The 19084-nt window shown below is 46.7% G+C and overlaps 1 protein-coding gene across 8 annotated transcripts in view; it reads right to left on the reverse strand.

Annotated features, from left to right (window-relative positions):
- Positions 1-19010, reverse strand: part of WDFY4 (WDFY family member 4) — a 276628-nt gene extending 257618 nt beyond the window's left edge. For 7 of the 8 annotated variants that reach the window (XR_009352550.1, XM_059169641.1, XM_059169642.1 and 4 more), the window contains exon 1: positions 18863-19010. The gene's annotated coding sequence lies outside the window, so the exon portion shown is untranslated. Of the gene's footprint in view, positions 1-18322; positions 18466-18862 lie in introns of those variants that run through there. The other variant, XM_059169640.1, reaches the window with a different exon arrangement.
- Positions 19011-19084: the final 74 nt, after the last annotated feature.

A 19084-nucleotide genomic window follows, 5' to 3' on the forward strand; every position in this document is an offset into this window, starting at 1 on the left:
TCCTGTCACAGCACTTCCTAATGAAGCTGCATGTGGGACAAGGTACTGTATTCACTCAGTTCAGTTCCTATTGAAGATGGTTCCGCTAAGAATCTGAAACTGAACTGACAAAAATAGGAAGACTTTTTTTTTTTTTAAAGAGATTCTGACTTAGATGTGACTTACAGTGGCAATCTGACATGTGCCTGGAACTATGCTGGGCTCTTTACACAGACTCAGGGGACAAGTGGGTATTTTTATTTTCACTATATAAGGAAGGAAAGTGGCTGGGCCAAAGGCATATCAGCAACTAGACATCCAGTTGAAGGGCAAACTTTTAACACCAAAGCTTGTTTTTTGTTGTTGTTTGGTTTGGTTTGGTTTATTACCTGCTGCTGCTCCTCCTCTAAAAGGCCAAGTAAGTAGAGGGGATATGTGCAACTGTCACCAACATTTGTACAAGCCTGTAATTTTATATCTTCAGTGGTAACTTCCTTCTACCGCATGAGTCTGAAAGGATATAGGTTCTTTACTCTCAGCATTATTTGATTCACATTCCATATTGTTAGAGAACTTTGTCCTCAAAAGGACTCTTTAATTACCCCCCCTCACCCCATGCTAACTTAAAAGAGTTCCTTTTTTAACACACACAGGGATGATGTGCACAAGCCGCAGATCTTGGTTCAGTAGGCATGCGGACAAGAACTTATGTGGTAAAAATAGCCAAAGACCAATTTGCCAAAAGGGTGATCTCGAGAAGATGCTTTTATTTGTGTCCTTGACTTTTCAACTGCCCTTGTATTTAGTTGAGTCATGATTCAGTCACAGTACAACAAAGATTTGTTCGTTGCATGTCAGGAGTATAGGAAACTCCACATGGTGCCCAGAACGTTCAGGCTTCCTGCAAAAAGCCCTCCCTGACCACAATGTCACCCTGTAAAAGTCCTTTCTGGAATCTGGCCAGTGACCAACAACCACCAATCATGGGGTAGGAACCAGAGGGATGGGCACAAAAAGACGGATCCACCAGTGTTCTGCTCTGCGCTACAGGAGCTCAGGGTGTATGTCATGTTTTATCTTTTAGCCCAGCACACACCCTCTGCAGGCTAGAATGGGAGTGGATGAAGGGCCATAGGGCCAGACGCACCACCTCTCTTTGAAACATTCTCACCCTTTACATACACAACTCCATGAGTCCTTAGTGCTTCTTCCAACACACATGCTTATTACTCTCAAACTTCATTTTCTTATTACAAAAGCCATGTAATTTCAGTGTCAAAACAGGAAAGGAACCAAGTATCAGGAAGACAATCAAGTAGTAAAGCAAAAAAACAAACCAGCCTGGAAAATTCCCTGAGCAGACAGAACCAGTTTAGTCATACAAGCAAAGCTTAATTTAACTTATTTTGCAAAACTAACTTGACCTCAGTTGTTTCTTGCTTACACATCTGGAAATCAGAAGCAAAACTTAAACTGTTTTCCAAGATTGATAGGAGGCAACCACTGACCGACTGCCAGTCGTTGAAGAAAATTCTAACATTATAACCTCTCGCCGTGAAGAATAAAGTCACCACTTTCTCACTATATAAGCTGCTTTATAACAATAAACCCCTGAGCCTCATTCCATGTCCTGGGTTGAGTGTTCCCACTTCACAAACTGTCTTTTTTGGTGTGTAGACGATCAATTTTCACTAATTACTATTTCAGTGATGTATTGGTTTTACTTTGGCTGTTTCTGAGCCTTTGACACCATTTGCCTGTATCCAGAAAAATGACTGTTGGTATTCTAGCTTTTATTTATGTATATGTTGTTTAATAATAATAAAAATCCTCCTCATATTGTTGAAGCAAACTTTGTATTTACACTTTTGCTTTTGATGGTTGGCTGGGGCTTGGTGGGAGTTGGGTTTCCTTTGTTGGGTTGACCCTCAGGAGCAGGTGGTGGGATGGCTCACATCCTGGCAGGCTTCCCTGACCTGGACCAGGCTCCTGTCTGCCTTTGTTGGTTTATTTACTTATTCCTTGGCCCTCCATTCCCACTTGCATTTCCTTCTTCACCACCCTGCCCTGCCTGCTCCACTTGCTTCACAACATGGGTCCTTATAAAACACAACACAGGTGACACGATTTCTGAAGACAGGCATTATGAGTTCCCCAACTGACCTTCTGCATCTTTTCTGCAGCTCACTTTTTCACTCAGCCATATGCCTTCAGACCGACCCTTGTGGGGCTCTGTGCTTGTCAACTTCATTCCTTCTAACTGCTGCCCCATGTTACAAAGTGGGTATCACATGCCTATTTGACTTGTTCACTCTGCAGCCATGGCCAGATTGTCCGCGACTTCTATGCTGCATTCAAGTTTGTTCTGGACATTCCCATGCATGTCCCTTCATGGGACTGCATGGGACTGGCTCCAGGTATGGACTTGGGAGCAGGAGTGCTGAGTCAAGGTTATACGCCTGCTTACATCAACTAAGTACCACCAACTAAGATGTTTCCAGAAAGCTGGCACCAGACCACACTTTGCCCACAGGCTCCTCTACCACCTCACCAATTACCCAGCTCTCTAATGCCTGCCAATCTGATTGAAGTAAAGTGATCCCTCATTGTCATTTTAATTTGCATTTCTCTAATGAGCCTGAGCATCACAGATGCCTCTTAGCTATTGGCACTTCTTTTTTTGGAAACTGACTATTCATAACCTTTGCTGATTTTTCCTTGCCTGTCTTTTGCTTATTGCTTTGAGGAAGCATATTCTAGAAACTTGTCCCTTGTTGGTTTTAAAAATCAAAAATACCTTCTCTCAACCCATTTTTCTAACAAATTAGTCCATAACATTTTTTTGTCACAAAAACAGATCATGAATATTTTCCATGTTGTAGATCCTCTACATCTTCATTTTGAATGACTGATGGTGACCATAGGGCCATGTTGATCATCATTCATTTAATTAATCTCCTACACGTAGGCACTTAAGTAGTTTCAAATTACTCATTACAATAAATAATACTTCAATGATAGGCCTTATGTCTTAAGTCTTTGCATATATCCGTGATTAAATAATAGATTGTAATACATTCTTAAATCCCTACAAGGGAAATAGCTGAATCTTGACACATATTTCCAAACTGCTTCTCCTTAAACACTGCATCAATGCATAGTACTCTGACCAAGAATGCACAAGAGTTCACACTTTCTTACTTATCGTTTTTTAATTCTTGCTCACTTGGTAGGTTAAAAAGCAATGGCATCTCTGTTGGCATCCCACCGTGTATCTTGCTATACCGTGTTTCTGTCTGTCTGCTGCCCAGTCTCCTTCAGGGATCCCTGCAGTGGTTTTCTGGAGTCAGATGGCAAGTGTTCTCATTTCATGAGCTCCCTGTAGGAGATCTCCTACTCCCCTGAGAGCATATCCACTGAATGTTAGCTCTGTGAAGGAAGGCACTGCATCTGTGTCAGTGGTTGGCACTACATAGACATTCAACAAAATGTTACTATATAAATGGATGAATGAATGAATGAACTCATATACTGATGGCACCCAAACCTCTCTCTGAAGTCCAGACCCCTCCTCTAAACATGTTCTGTTTCCTCACTTCAAGATCTCTACTTGGATTTCCCCCAGACTCTGACAATCCCTATATGCCAAACAAACCACCATCTCATCTCCATCAGCAACAGAACCCGTCCCAGGTCCAGCACAGACATCCCAATCCACAGAATGACTATTAAAGCCAAGCTAAGTGTTGCCTCCAGCACATAAAAGTCATTTTGTAGCCACCCTTACAGATACAACTAAGAGTTCCATTCAATAACACCCCTCTGGGGGCTTGCCACCATGCCACATTTTAAGATCAAGCCAGTGAGAAGATAAGGTGAAAATGTGGTCCTGGGGAAAGTGGCTGGCTATTCAGTGGAGATATCAGAAACCACTTCAGATTTCCTCTGAAATTAAGAAGTTGTATTTACTGAAGTGAAACATTTGAATCGCATTCTCTTGAAGAGAGATGTTTTCAAAACAAGAATTTCTAACAAATGGGGATCCATGAAATCCCAGGGAGAAGTTGTCTGACTCAATTGTCAGACTGTGGCCATCCCCCACCCTGGTTCTGCCCATCACCCTAGACCTACTTTATTTGTAAGAGGAAGGTAACAGGGAGCAACTAACCTCTCAGGGCTATGTGACAAATGGCAAGAAGAAATCATTCTAATCCACTTCATTATCAAAAGTGCTTTCTTATATCTGTGAGAAGGTGCTAACACTTTCGTATTCTGGGCAAAATGGAGTAAGTCGGGAGTAGGGTCACTGGGGTAGGGCTGGGTTTAGGTTGAGGCAAGTTAAGACACTTACCTCAGGCACAAGATGTAAGGGGACCCCAAAAAAAATCTCAATAGCCAAGATACATAACATTTTAATGCAGTGTCTATAAAAATCAAAATTAATGCCAAAAAATCCATGACGAGCGAACATCAAAGTTTCAAAAAGAGACAGAGTCTCACCCAGAAGATGCCTGACCCCACCCACTGGCCTCCCCTGATGATAATGGGGGCTGAGGGCATTTTGTCACAAAAATCAATAAGTTGACCAAACACCACTGCAAGGCCCAAACTTCCATAGACTCGACCCTAATACACACACCATAGCAGTCACGAGCAGAGACTCGGAAACAAGGCCTCTCCAGCTTGAATCAACAGGCTTAGAACAAGTAGATGAAACATCTCATTCCTGTGTCCTCATTTATAAAATGAGATCATAACAGGACCCCTCACAGGGGTCCAGGATTAAGCTAGTGTTTGGCACGTGTCACCATTAGGAAGGAGGGGATGGACGATCATTTACTGGTGCCTCTCTAAATGCCTGCACACTTCACATCATCTTCTTACCCTCCAACAATGTCAAAGGGATCAGCCTCTGTCTGCAGCTGTTACTGAGGCTCAGAGCAGGGAAGAGACCAACCCAGGGTCCCACTGTCCGTCAGCAGACAAGGCAGAGTCCATCCTGGGTCTGCAGACAGCAAAGCACACTGGAGGCTAAGCTCAAACAAGGGCTGGTGTGAAACCCTAGGTAGATGGTAGGGCTTGGACTCCTGCTTGGCAGGTAGCCTGGGTTGAGGGAAGCGTGCCTCCCTACAAATATTTCTTGGAGAGGTAGAGGTTTGCTGGGTGGAGCAGGGCTGCTGTACAGTCGGGGCGAGGTAAAGGGAAAGACGGCTTTGGCAGACCCAGAGGACTGGAAGCTGTGGGGGGTGTCCCAGGGGTCTCCAAGCCCCCTCTCTGCCAGTGAGCTGTTTTCCAGTCAGGCTCAGGACATGTCACACACAGCACAGTTTAGTCATGGTTCCTCACACAGCCAATCAGGCAGGCCAGAGGCCTTGCTTTCCTGCAGCCTGCGTGAGGCAGCAAGAGAGAGGCCCGGGGCAGGAAACTGCCCACTCCTGTCGCCTTCAAACTGAGGGGAGCCTCGAGCTAGGACAGGAGTCACAGGGCAGAGGTTCAGTCCCAGCTGGGCTGCTGCAATGCCTTCACCAAGTTATTCCCCCTCTCCGACACTAGCTTTCTCCTCATTGAAATGGTCTTGGTGATCTCAGTTCTCCCCTCTGGCCTTTATGCACTGACCACAGAAGAGACGTGGGACATGAGTCCATGTGGATGCACTGGAGAGGTGCCTGAGCGGGCTGAGAGCCTGGGGCTGTGCATGGTGGGCAGGTGCAGGGGAGGAGTTCCCTGTCCGTGCCCTTGTGCAGGGAACCAGAGGCGGATTTACAGTTACAGCACAGGGAGGGGTTCCCAGGGAGTGCCCACGTGGGCCCCCCAAGATAGGTGTCACTGCCCATCCGCGCTCCTACCCCACCTGCATAAATCCGTAGCGTCATTAGAACTCTGCTTTGGGATGCGTCAGAAGCACAGGGCCCAGGGCATCCGGCTCGCGGCTGCGTGCTGGAGAGTCAGCTGGGTTGCTGATGTTTGGGCAGCTAAAGCACCATTGACCTTTTCTTCCCTGACTTTCTGTGGAGTGATTTGCCAACAGGTGAAACCTCAGGATATAAGATAGGATTTAGCAGCCCTCGGAGCTAAGGCGCCAGGAAGTCATTCGAGGGAAAATGGAGCAGGAAGTTGCTTGGAGCTGCTCTCTAACAGGGCAGGTCACAGGGAAGACTCAGTGTCTTCCATGGAGAAGCCCAGACTTGGTGACAAAGAGCTGTGATGGTGCCATTCAAGATGGAATTCCTCCCCATTTCTCCTCAGCCTATGTGACTCTGCCTCCGCGCTGTGCACTCTGGGTAGAGGCAAACCTGTTTCCCTTCTACATCACAGGCAATGGCCCCCCAGGCCCTGGAGCTGGGGGCACCTCTAAATCAGACGATACACAGCAGAACAGCAGCTTTCCATGCATGGCTATACGTGATCTGTTTTCCTTTCCGCTCATAAGTCAGTTCCTCGCCACATGTCAGCGGATCCATACTCTCTTGCCCCTGTGTCAGCAAGGACCTGGCCTTAACCTAGAGCCCTCAGAAAATAAAAACAAAGCCATTCTTGTTCCAAACACATGGGCAAGGTGGGGGCGAGGCCTCACTTCCTCTTCCCCACCATTTCCTGCTAACAGGAGAGCTTACGAGTTAAAAGTAAATTGAAAAGAAGAAGCTGTTGTAGAAGTTCTAGTAATATAGAAGCTCTGCTCCCTCCACAGCCTCGCGTAGCTAACCAGAAGAACTGAGCCAGACAGTCGGATTGCAGAGAAAGACAGCACTGACATACCAGGATACGCCTATTAGAATGTCTTTAAAAAACAAGTAGACACAGATTGTTAATTATTGGCAAGGATGCATCCTGGCTGATGGGAATACAAGTGGTCCAGCCACTTTAGAAAGCAGCTTGGCAATTTTTTTAGAAAGTTGAAGATATACTCACCCAGCAGTTAGGCCCCTGGATGTTTACCCTAGGAAAATAGAAACTTACCTTCATATAAAACCTACGCATGAATGTTTATAACAGGTGTATTCATAGTTGCTCAGACCTGGAAACAACCAAAATGGCCCTGAGCGGGTGAAGGAACAAGCAAACTCAGGTATATCCGGACAATGGGATGTTTCTCCCCAGTAAAAAGGAACACACTACTGACCCACACAGCAACCTGATGGACCTCAAAGTCTTATAGCAAGTGACAGAAGCCAGTCTCAAAAGACTACATACTGTGCTATCCCATTTCCGTGACACTCTGGAAAAGGCAAAACTCCAGGAACAGAAACTACAGCAGGGGCATGAGCACCTGTGTGGTGTGACGTGGACAGGAGACAGCGATGTCACCGTCCCTTTGCTTCTGCCAAAGCAGGCCCCCAAAACAGAGACCTCTGAACATGGAACGCACGACCTCGTTCCCTGCCTGCCCTGCCCAGGGGCCACACAGCCGAAGCACTCAGGATGGCCACAACCACAACCCACCCTAGCTTCTCCACGGTCCTCCAGAAAGCCCTGTCCGTACATACCCCCTCCAGGTTCCACTTCCCTCTCCTCATACCACCACATCTCACACCTCATCTGGATGCCAGGGCGAGTACCAACTGTCCGTGAAGGAGCAAGATGAGAAGGGACAGAGCTTGGTCATTACGGTCGCAGGGTCTCCTTAGGGGCTCCTCAGGGCCTGAGACTTCCCACAGAGTCTGCCTCAAGCTCCTGAGAGCCAGTGTTCCCGAGAGAGCTCTGATCTCCCTCTGAGCTCAGCAGCACGGTGGCACCCTCTGCGGGACAGCCCTTCCCTCGGCCCTCAGTGTTTGCTGAGCAGACACCATACGGCAGCTGCAACATCGAGCTGTACCTTCTTAGGGGCAGGGAGGAGCCAGATCTGGGGTTGTGGGTAAGAGAAGCACCCCCCACCTGTCTCTGCAGCTGAGAACCTACCGAAAGAGGACCAGACATGCAACTGTGGATAATGGGTCCTCAAGAGAAAGAGGTCATGGGTAGCATGTGGAAAGGGATGTTCCTCCTGCCTCTCCCCATCCTGCTGCGGCTGCTACTCCAAAGGGCTTCACGAACATCGCGGCCCCATCTGCACAGGCCAGGGCCAGCCAAAGAGCTGGAACAGGGCGGTGAGCAGGAAACAAGGTCAGTGCAAGCAGACAGGCTCTCTGGAGAGGAGAAGGGAGCCCAGGAAATCACGGTGCAGCTAAGTCAAGAAGGACCAGGAGAGTAGACTGACATGGACATGGTGTTCTAGATAATGAGATCTTGAAGGTGTGGGAGAAGAGATAAACAGATTGTAGAAATAAATAGATTCTATACAAACAAATTCTAGAAAAGTTATTCCTGGCTGGCACTAAGCCAGGCCAGGAGCAGGGAGAAATGAGAAGCAAGAAAAGCCAGTGCCTCAAGTACACCCCAGGTATAGGCAAGGAACACTCTGGGCACGAGGGTCATGGAAACACAGAGGCAAAGGGATGTCTAAGAGAAGGTGACAGCATGAAGAATGGCTCAGTGCATCTAGAAATAGAGCAGTCCACACCAGCCCAGGCCACACACCAGAACCCCCCTTGAAGAGGAGCACTTCATTGGTCTGGGTGGAGCCCCGGCAAGCGTGTTTTCTACAATGTCCCAGGTGTTTTCGATGCATCCCCAGGAGAGGGAAGCGGCCTGGGAAGAAGTCGCAAGGCCCTGGAGGAGTGCCTTGCTTAAGAATCCCTGAGCAAGGTGATCCCAGAGGCCAGATGAACCCCTGGGGCGACTGTGAGCTGGCAGGGGCCAAGGGTGCCAGGCCCACCAGCAGGCCAGCTCAGGATGCGTGGGAATGGGACCTCTGAGTCTGCCTCTGTGGCAGCCTTAATTCCCTAGTAAGACACCATCATCACCCCGAGCTTGGGGTTTTGGGCCGGACCTGACCCACTGCATCCGCACTTAGCTCCAAGGGCAGACCCAGAGCAGCCTCAGACAGATCTGATTCAAATCCTAGCTCTACCTCTCCCTAGCCTTCTGCCTTCATGACTTACAGTTTCTGAACCTCCATGCATGCACCTGTAAAATGGGAGCAGTATCTTCTCACCAGACTGTGGAAAGAATTAAGAACATGAATATATGTGAGAGGCCATCCAACACAGGCTAGATGTCTGCACAATGCCCACACCTCTTGCCTTGTGGCTAGCAGCACCCCGACCCCACTCCGCAAACATCCCACCCTAGCCCGCTCCCTTTGTGTGTGTTGTTGCCTTCAGGCTCCTGAAATCTGCCTGCCCTCCCTGGAGGAACCTAAGGCCAGATAGCTCTCTGTGGGTATGCTCTGGAGCCTTGGTCAATTTTTAGGGTCCAGCCCCAAAGCCAGGGCAAGCTGGACCCCACCCTAGACCTGGCTTCTCTTCTGTATCAGCCCACCCCTGACCTGTCTGCCGAGAGTGTCCTATCTCAGATTTTCTCACAACGAGGCACTGGCTTGAAAGGAGAGCAGGATACTTGGTGGATTAAATCGAGGCTTCAGAAGTATGTCCTGGGATTCGCAGAGACAAAGCTAGAAGTGGCAAATTGGCCGTCTTTAAGATAAAAAGTGGAAAACAGGAGCAGGAGTGCGTTCCCCAACAGCCAGCTCCAGGGCAAGTACAAGAGCATGGGTAATGGCAAGCGTCCCTGTAGACAGTGGCTGATGGGACAGTAGAACAAGTAGTGTTGGAGGTTCCCTGAGAGGCTTAACAACCAGTTCCAGCGCAAGGACCAGCAGCAGCCTGGGTGCTGCCCCAAGTCCTCTTCAGTTAGCAAGTGTCCCCACCTCCTCCATCAGCTGAGGGCAAGGAGCTCCCACTGGCAGAGCACAGCAGAGCCCACCCACAAGCCTACATCCTGCCTCAAATGACTCGGTTATTTCCAGAAGTTGAGGAACACCCCCATGAAGACTAAGATGGGGACTCTGATTGACAGGAACTGGGTGGTTTGCACCTGCCCCGACCATTGTTAACTTCCTTTTTTCTGATTCCAGGCCAAGCACTCCCATTTAGCACACACCTCTGTGGTTTGTGCAACAGTAACAGAATGTAGGAACTCGCCAGGTCCTGCAGGAGGGTCCCTGGTTTTGTATTTCGGTATGTGCACTGACTTCCACATTGCCCGAAATAGCCAGGGAGCAGTTCCCCTGGCCAGACCCTCCAAGCTTAGCTGCAACCGAGCTGTCACCGTCTGCACAAAGACATGGACTAGAGACAGCACAAGGAACAAGAGGCCCAGCCCCCATCATCAGGGAGCCGCTCCGCTGCTAGTCTGTGGCTTGCTCTCCAACCTAAGAAGTGTGGGTCAAGTGTACGTGGCCGTCCCTGGATGAGCATCTGCTGGCAGAGCTGTCCGTGATCTCTAATCTTAGAAAAATTGTAAGGTAGATATTGTTATCCCCCTGACATAAAGGCGGAAAGCAAGCCACAGAGAAATTGACACGCAGAGAAAATTGGGAACTTGTCTGAACTCAAACTGCTAATAAGCATCAGAATCAAGGACAAACCCAGACTTTTCTGACTTTGAAGCCGACCAGGGTGGCCCGACAGTCAGCAACAGCGGTGAGAATATATGTAGCTGGAAGGTCTTACTGCCAACAGCCCCGAAGGGGTTCCCCAGCTGGATCCGCGAAGATGCTGCTGGTCCCTGGCCAGAGGTCTGGTGCCCAGTCTGCTGTGTGGCCCCAGCTCCCGCTGCAGGCCAGCTGGCCCAGAACAGGGTGATCTCACCACCCCCAGAGGCAAGAGCTGAACTCTGGGAACCACAGAGGCTGACAGTTCATGAGCCTGGGCACAAGGTGGCCACCCGCTGGCCGGTCCCTCTGGGGCTGCCACCTGCAGCACACCCAGCATCAACACTCAGCCTCCAGAACAAGCTGCCGGAACTGTGGCTCGATACAGCTTTCTCTGTGTGGCCGGTTGTTGGATTAGTAAACAGGGAAGGAGCAGAACCGCCCTGGGTCCACGCCCTGGCCTTGAAAGCTGACACTCAGGGGTGCAACAGGCGTGGGCTCCCCCTGGCCTGCCTCCCCGCAGAGGGCAGGCAACCCATCTCATCCATTTGGGTACTTTTTTGAGGTTCCTTTCTTCCTTCTGATCCTCCTCAGTGCCATTCTCGCATTTCCTGTGCATGTAGAACTAGGTTTGGGTAAGAAGATATTTCCGAAGATATTTCCGACACAACCAGAAACTCACTAGGCTGTAGGATGCTCTTTCTGGTTAAACACTCATCCAGGGGTCAGAAGAGAAATGTAAATCCTCTGAACATGAAGCTGATTTGAAAAGTAAAACTTCATCGGCAGACACCCTTCCAGAGCCTTATTCTGGGTGCTTCGTGTTACAGGTGGGGAAGTGAGTCGCCTGCACCCCTGAGTGTCAGCTTTCTCCCACCCTGTCCACCTGTCTCCCACTTACCCCACAGCGGCAGACCGGGGAGCACAGCTCCGACATGGCACTCCCTTGCTCCAATGTCTTCAGTGGTCCCCGTGTTCTCAAGGAGCACTCCCAAGCTCTTGGCCCTCAGTGACATGGCCCAACCTCCTTCCTTGCCTCACTTCTCGCCGCACCTCCAATGCAGTCTGGCCAAATGAACTGTCCACTCATAATCTGATCTTTCGCCTTTACTCAGGATTCTCTCCCTGGGATGCCCCTCCCTCCTTCAGCTCCACAGAACCCTTCCAAACACAGCTCCTGGCTGCCTCCTAGGCAAGGCATCCCCGATGCCACAACTGAGAAATAACCCTCTTCTCTCCAACTTCCAAACTCCTCCCGCCACTGAGCCACCTTGTGATTAGAAAGTAGTCTCTACCATCCCATAGTGAAGCGGGAGAGCGAGGCTCTTGCCTCACAGAGTCCAAGAACGAATCTTGCGGATGAAGGAGAGTGAGCAAAGTGATAGAATTGTTTTGAGCAAGGAAAGAGCAAAAGATCTCAGGAGTGAGAGGGTCGCAAACCAGCAAGTTGCCACTGAGGGCTTTTGTGGTTGGTCTTTTATTGAAAAGTGACCAAGGAACTTAAATCTTGTTAAAGTCTCTACCACTGATAGGACCATTGAGTAAGGACTGCGGTAACATCTTTAATGGCTTACTTCTTCTTTACGACTTGGTCATTCCTTGCGGTCACAATGTGACCCACCTACCACTGACTCCCAGGGCAGGGTGGTCTGGTTCGTTCTCTTAACTCTGGTTGTGTTAGGCTTCAGCATTTCTGGGATTTGGGGTGAGCCTGATCATGTGGCCCCCTATATGAGCCTAGTCACTAGCCCCCTACCTATCCCTTCCGCCCTAGCTCCCCTTCCCCCACTTACTCAATGACAGCACTTCCCAGTCTCCAATCCTACACCCACACTACAGATCTCACTTAGTAATTACACCAGGTGCTCAGGATTATGATCACCTCCAGGTCCAGGGAAAAGGGGGAGCGTGGTAGCCAAAGCCATTTGTGCCGGGACACTACGTGTGGAGTCAAGCAGAATAAAAGTGAGCGCTTCATAATTCCCAAATCTATCAATACCTACTGCCTGTAAGAACTGGGGCGCCCAACACGTTCTTCCCTGTGTGATCATTAGGCATGAATACACTTTATCTTCCTCTTTCCTGTATTTCCTCCACTCCAGGTTTCTATCAATTATAAAATGACACAATTATTTAATTACATGAGGGGAGGGGATCCTCACATTAAATACACATGTCAAAATTGAGACTATTCAGACACTTTAAATTGTGCAGGGAAAGAAGTATTTCTTGGAACCAAGGTGATGTTTTCGAGGGGAGAGTCTGTGAGAGATCCCTTCTGCAAGGGGAAGCAGTGGAATCATGGCGGGGGGGACTTGCCCCCCATTAATTTACATAATTAAATGTTTCCTGGAGGCATGTATGTGAAAAGGAAAACTAAAAGTTACCAGGCTCTGTGTACTGATTGCAAAGTATTGCCCTGCTTTGTTTGGTTGTTTTTTTTCCCCTTTTGGTTATATGGACTTCTGCCCATCCCCACTGGATTCCCCTGGTTCTTTATTCACCCTTCATTCCCTACAAGGATGATGGCAGTCCCTCCTTACCACCGCACTCCCACACCCACCCCTGCAGCTGCTGCACATATGCTGGATTCAAGGAGAACGTGAGAGCCTCATGCACTCACGCATCCGTGGAGGAGGTGGACAACGCCACCCAACCCAGTAAAGGGGTGGTCTGCATGCTCTGGCAGAAACACAGAAGGAGGAATCATTGGGCCCTGCCTTTAGTACGTCCATCTCCCAGCCTGCTGTCCCTCGAGCCTCCATCTGGTCCACACCCAAAGAGTGGGAGGAGGAAGTCCATGGGTTCACTGTAGTGCACTTCGACCTTACTCTTTTTTTTTTTTTATTTCTTTTCAGTGTAACAGTACTCATTGTTTTTGCACCATACTCAGTGCTCCATGCAATCGTGCCCTCTCTAATACCCACCACCTGGTTCCACCAACCCTCAGATTGTTTTTCAGAGTCTATGGACTCTGATATGGACTGCCCAACCTCACTAACAGTTTCTTCATGTATGCATCTTTATCTCTTTGTATCCTTTAAAAAGCCATATCCGAGTGCTACTTGGGTGATACTATTATTATTATTGCTATTGTTGTTATTATCATGTTAAAAACACAAAGACCAACAGGTAAGTCCCTTTTCTTCTGCATGTTACTTTCCATGTTGAAGCATATCTGATTTATAACTGACGTATAAACCGTTTCATTGTATCAATCGTCTATCATCATATCATAAACATAGTCTATGTTGCCTTGTCCCTTAAATGATCAGGTTTAATGACCAAGAAGCATGCTCTTGGTCTATTGCCTGTAATTCATTCTCTTGCTCCCTAATCACAGGATGCTTGGGGTGTCTCGGTTGCTATTATGGGCGATGCTGGAATAAAAAGGATCCCCACGCAATCTTTTTGTTTCCTGTGAATCATAGGGGAAGATGAATTTTCAAAAATAGGATTAACCATTTGCTAAAGGGAAAGAGCAGTTTCCAAACTTCTGCCAAACCTTGATTATTTCTCTCCAGAAGTGTTTCCTCAACTCATGGTGGTGGTAGCAGCTAATTCAAATGGCACAGGTTTTAAGTTCAAATCCCAGCTGACTTACTTACTGTCTGAGGATGAAGGACCTTACTTCTCTAAACCTCCATTTTCTCATCTGTAAAATGGGAGTAATGAAACTGAGCTCATTGTGGGGATTAAAAAAGATGGCAAATACCAGGACCCTGCCCAGTGTCTCTTTATTTTAAGTACTAAATCCCTTCCTCTTACACTTCATACTTTCTTTCTCCCTGGAATTATTTGGGACAAGTGGCTTTTCATCTCCCTGGTTTCCCATCCTTCTTGAACTGTATTTCCCATAAAAGCCTCTGGCCATGGAACATGAAATACCTCTGAACAGTACAGCCCAGAAGAAATACCAAGCCAGCCACGAATTCAGACCATGTGCGTAACTTAAAATTGTTCTGGTAACCACATTTAAAAAGTAGAAATAAAGAGCTGGAATTAATTAAGCCATTTACTCAAATATATTTTTATTTAACCCAGTATCTCCAAAATATTATTTTCAATATGCAATCAATATTTTTAAGTATCAATTAGATATTTCACTTCACATTTCTTTTTCTTGTTGTTTGAAACATCTTTGATATCTGATGTGCATTTTATACTACAGCACATCTCAATTTAGACTGGCCATATTTCAGGTGTGGTTAGAGGCTTCTGTGTTAGATAGCACAGGTGCAGACTTGGAGACCTAAGATTCTAACAGGTGTGCAAATGCTTCGGGCCATCAGCCAAAGGCTTAAGAGTGTTGCCTGGAAAGTCTTTTGAGGTACAAAATGCACATGTATTTTGATAGTTTGCATAACAAATGGAAATAGATGCATGTCCTCACTTGGAAATAAGTAAATAAATGTAAATAAATAAATTTTAAAAAGTTCTATAGTGTGGCTCAAGAACTCCAAGGTGCTCACCTTTTTTCTCTCCCTCCTGCACAAGATATCTGCCCCTTGCCCCCCAAAAGACCAAGCTGGCTTGCTTTCCTACTGTGAAGGTCACATGGGGACAGGAGGTGCCAAGATTTCATTTCTACACTTAGTGTCTAATATACATCTCTACCTTTGTCTGTTCAAACCTTTATCCTGGAATAACCATCACTTTGCAGATATGTTCTTTCTACCCATGACCTAGCTCAAAATAGGATGATTCCATTCCCCCTGTTGCTCTGGAGTCATCAACTTCGCTCTCCCACACACTACACTTAAAACATCATCAAATCTCATACTCAGAAAGTATCTAGAATCTCAGCACTCTGATCACTTCCCATTATCTCTACTATCACTTTGGAAAGAGCCAACAATACATCTAGCCTGAATTACTACAACATTCTTTTAACTGATAGTCTTGCTTCTTCCTTTGCTACCCATAGAATAGCTTAAATGATTCTTCTTTAAAATTCAAGCATGCATCAGTGAGTGAGAAACACATATTTTTAGTGACAATTAAAATTATATAAAAATACACACTACTTAGGAGTAACTCTAAACAAAATATGCACTATTTTATAAGGAAAATTATAAAACATTTAAATATTTAAAAGAACATCTAAATAAATGGTACAAACCATGTTCATGAATTGGAGAAGTCATTTTCATAAAAATGGTTTAGCTCTCCAAATTGCATTTTCAGTCAAACCTAAACATAGCTTTTTTGTAGAGTCTGATAAACTGTTCCTAAAATTCATATGAATGTTAGAATTTTATGAATTCATACCAAGAATGACAAGACAGAGTGGAAGAAGAAGAAAAAAAAAATAGTTCTTTTCAGATATCAAAATCTGTTATAAGCCTAGAATTAATCATATCATATAGTACTGTCAAAGAGATAAACAGACAGACAGTACTGAGAACCCAGAAACAGAACTTCATATACATGACAAGGTGATTCACAACAGAGTGGGTGTAGATAAGTGGCTGAAGAATGGCCTTTTTATTTTTTTTTTTAATTTTTATTTTTGAGAGAGAGAGAGAGAGAGTGACCACAAGCAGAGAGAGCGGGGCAGAGGGAGAAGCAGACTCCCCATCAAGCAGGGAACATGATGCGGGGATCAATCCTAGGACGCTGGGATCATGACCTGAGCCGAAGGCAGACGCTCAACCAACTGAGCCACCCAGGTGCCTAAGAATGGCCTTTTTAAGTAATATAGCTAACATTTTTGGTTATCCATATGGGAAAAACAAAATAAAATAAAACATTACCCTTTATCTCATGTCATACAGAAAAATCATTTTTAGATGAGGGATTTCTACATGTGAAAGGCAAAATTATAAAAGAAAATAATAATGTAAGAGAATAATTGTATGCCTTCATAGTGGAGAAGAATTTCTTAGATAATACACGTATATCATAAAAGAACGTATGGATAAATGAAGCTCATTTGAGATTAAGAAATCTGATCATTAGCAGAAATTGCCAAGAATGTAATGAGACAAGGCACAAACAAGAGTAAAATATAATATATATATCTGACAAAGGATTAATACCCAAATATGTATTAAATTCTAGAACATCAGAAGGGTAAAGAAGACAGATGGTGCCAACAAAAAATGGACAAAAGATCTGAACAGGAAAAGGGATCCACAATGGCCAATAAGCATATAAAGAGATGCCCAACCTTAGTAATTCAGGAAATGCAAATTAAAAGCCTAGGTAGATTTTCATTTTCACTAGATTGGCAAAATTAAAACTTCAGCATATCAAATGTTGGTGAAGATATACAGCCAAAGAAACGTTTACGGATTGCTGATAGGTGGGTAAAATGGTGCAGCTGGTTCAGAAAAGCAATTTGGTATCATCCAGTAAGGGTGAAGATTGTACACCTACCAATTCCACTTTCAGGGCTTACACCTTAGGGAATTCGTGCACACCTACCCTGGGATATATGTGCAAGAAGCGTCCTAGCAATACCTAACAAGTGCTGGAGCTCCTAACAGCTTATAACAAAAAAACAAGAACAAAAACCTAAAAAAATCCCAGTGTCCACCAGAATTAACTTGGGGACATATACTGAGGTTTATGTATATATCACAGAATATTATACAGCAAGCAATACACATGAATGAATCAGAAGCACATGCAACAATACAAAGGCGTTCCAGAACCATACTGTGGAGCAAATGAAGCACATCTTAAAAGACTTAAAAAATTCCTATTTACAAAGTCCAAAAAACGTGCAAAACTAAGTAGCACATATTTAGCAATTTAAACATGTGAGGTAAAATTAGAAAGAAAAGCAAGGGACCAATAATCCCCAAATTCTGGACAACCATATTCTCTGACAGGAGAGGGAGAAACCAAGCCTTTGAAGGACCTCAAAGACACTGATGATTAAAAAAACAAAAACATGGGCGCCTGGGTGGCTCAGTGGGTTAAGCCTCTGCCTTCGACTCAGGTCATGATCTCAGTGTCCTGGGTTCGAGCCCTGTATCAGGTTCTCTGCTCAGTGGGAAGCCTGCTTCCCCCCTCTCTCTCTGCCTGCCTCTCTGTGTACTTGTGATCTCTGTCAAATAAATAAAATAAAATTTAAATTTAAAAAAAATTAAAAAATAAAAACAAAAACACTTCGGTGATATTTGTTATACCCTATACACTGTTTCTAAATTTTCTTTTCTACCTACTCACCATTTAGAAGCGCCCTGTCTGGGGAGAACAGCCCAAATCCTCACACTGAACAGGAAGACCCTCCCTCACCTGACCCCGTGGCATCCCTCTCTGGCCAGGTCACTGGCCTGCCCTCACCACTCTCTACCCCGCTATTCTCCCCCCAGACCCCCACCAGGCCTCTTGCAAGGCACCTTGACGTTCTCTAGTCCCCTGCCCCAGAATGATTCTCAAAAATCACAGGTTCCAGACTCTCCCTTCCTTCAGGGCTCCACCCAGAAGTACACAGGTTTCCAGCCTCCCGACCCCCCACTCCCAAACCCCTGCTCCCCATCCCAATGCAGCCCACGGCACCAAGCACCACTGGCCCCGTCTGCTGCCCCCGATGCCTTTAACAGTGCTGGGAGGAAATGGCTTCTGATAAATATTTCTCAAATAATTAAATGGATAATTTTGCAGAATATCATGTCAACATTAAAATACCCCTAGAAAGAGTAATACATAAAATCCCAAGTTGCTGAATTAGCTCCTTGTCACTTGAGAGAAGCGGGGACAAAGGATGAGTTCAGTGTTCTATAAGGTACGATTTCAGGAGAGAAAAGCAAATTCTCTGTGAGTCAGGTGGTCCTGCTTATTCAGAAAATATTGGCATTTCTAAGGTTTGTTGTGGTGATTCACATGAAGAAAGGGAGGCCTGAAGAGGCCCTTACTTACCAGACCCCTGGCAATGACCACCAGACCAGAATAAAGCTAGCTCTCTTTGTCCCCGGGAAGCGGCCCTCACAGCTCAACACCCTTCAGAGGCCTGTAGGGTTCTGGGCAGAGGAGCCTTACAGTCAGCCTCCCCTCTCCATCCCTGGGATTTAGTACAGACAGGCCCACGTCCAGCCTCTCTCACGTGTGGCAACGTCACCTTCCTTAGCAGAACCTTGAGAAAGGGCTTGACCTGAGGTAGGAGGATGAGGAAGGGAGCTGGAGCTCAGCCCAGCTCGGCAAACTCCAACAGGGACAGACACCCCAGCAGACCCATGCTTTCGAGTGGCCCCCGCCACCTGTACCACCCACCCGGCACACACTTTCTGCTCATCAGCCCACCTCCTGTCCCACATCCACAAGCCCAGACCAGGCACTGGTGGCCGCATGGACTCCCATGTCAGCTCTCTAGGAGGCAACCAGAAGGCCCTTCCCTGACAGACAGGACGTCCATGCCCACCTCGGGCCCAGCATGGCCTGGCCAGGAACAAGATGACTTACCCAGAGGTGTGGCGGTCAGGGCCTGCCGACGTCAGGTGACATGGGTGCCCCCAGATCCAGCCCAAGCCCCTCAGGCCTGGGGGAAGAGGATCCGGCCAGCATTGTTAGTCTCCAACAATGTTTCACTATGAATCACTTGAGCTGCGTTTCTGCTCATTTCCTGGAGAAAGCAGAAGTGGAGAGTCAGCAGATGACCCAGACGGTAACACAACTGCCTGAGCT

This window comes from Mustela lutreola, chromosome 4 (assembly GCF_030435805.1).
Source record: "Mustela lutreola isolate mMusLut2 chromosome 4, mMusLut2.pri, whole genome shotgun sequence".
In the NCBI taxonomy this organism is placed as follows: Eukaryota; Metazoa; Chordata; class Mammalia; order Carnivora; family Mustelidae; genus Mustela; species Mustela lutreola.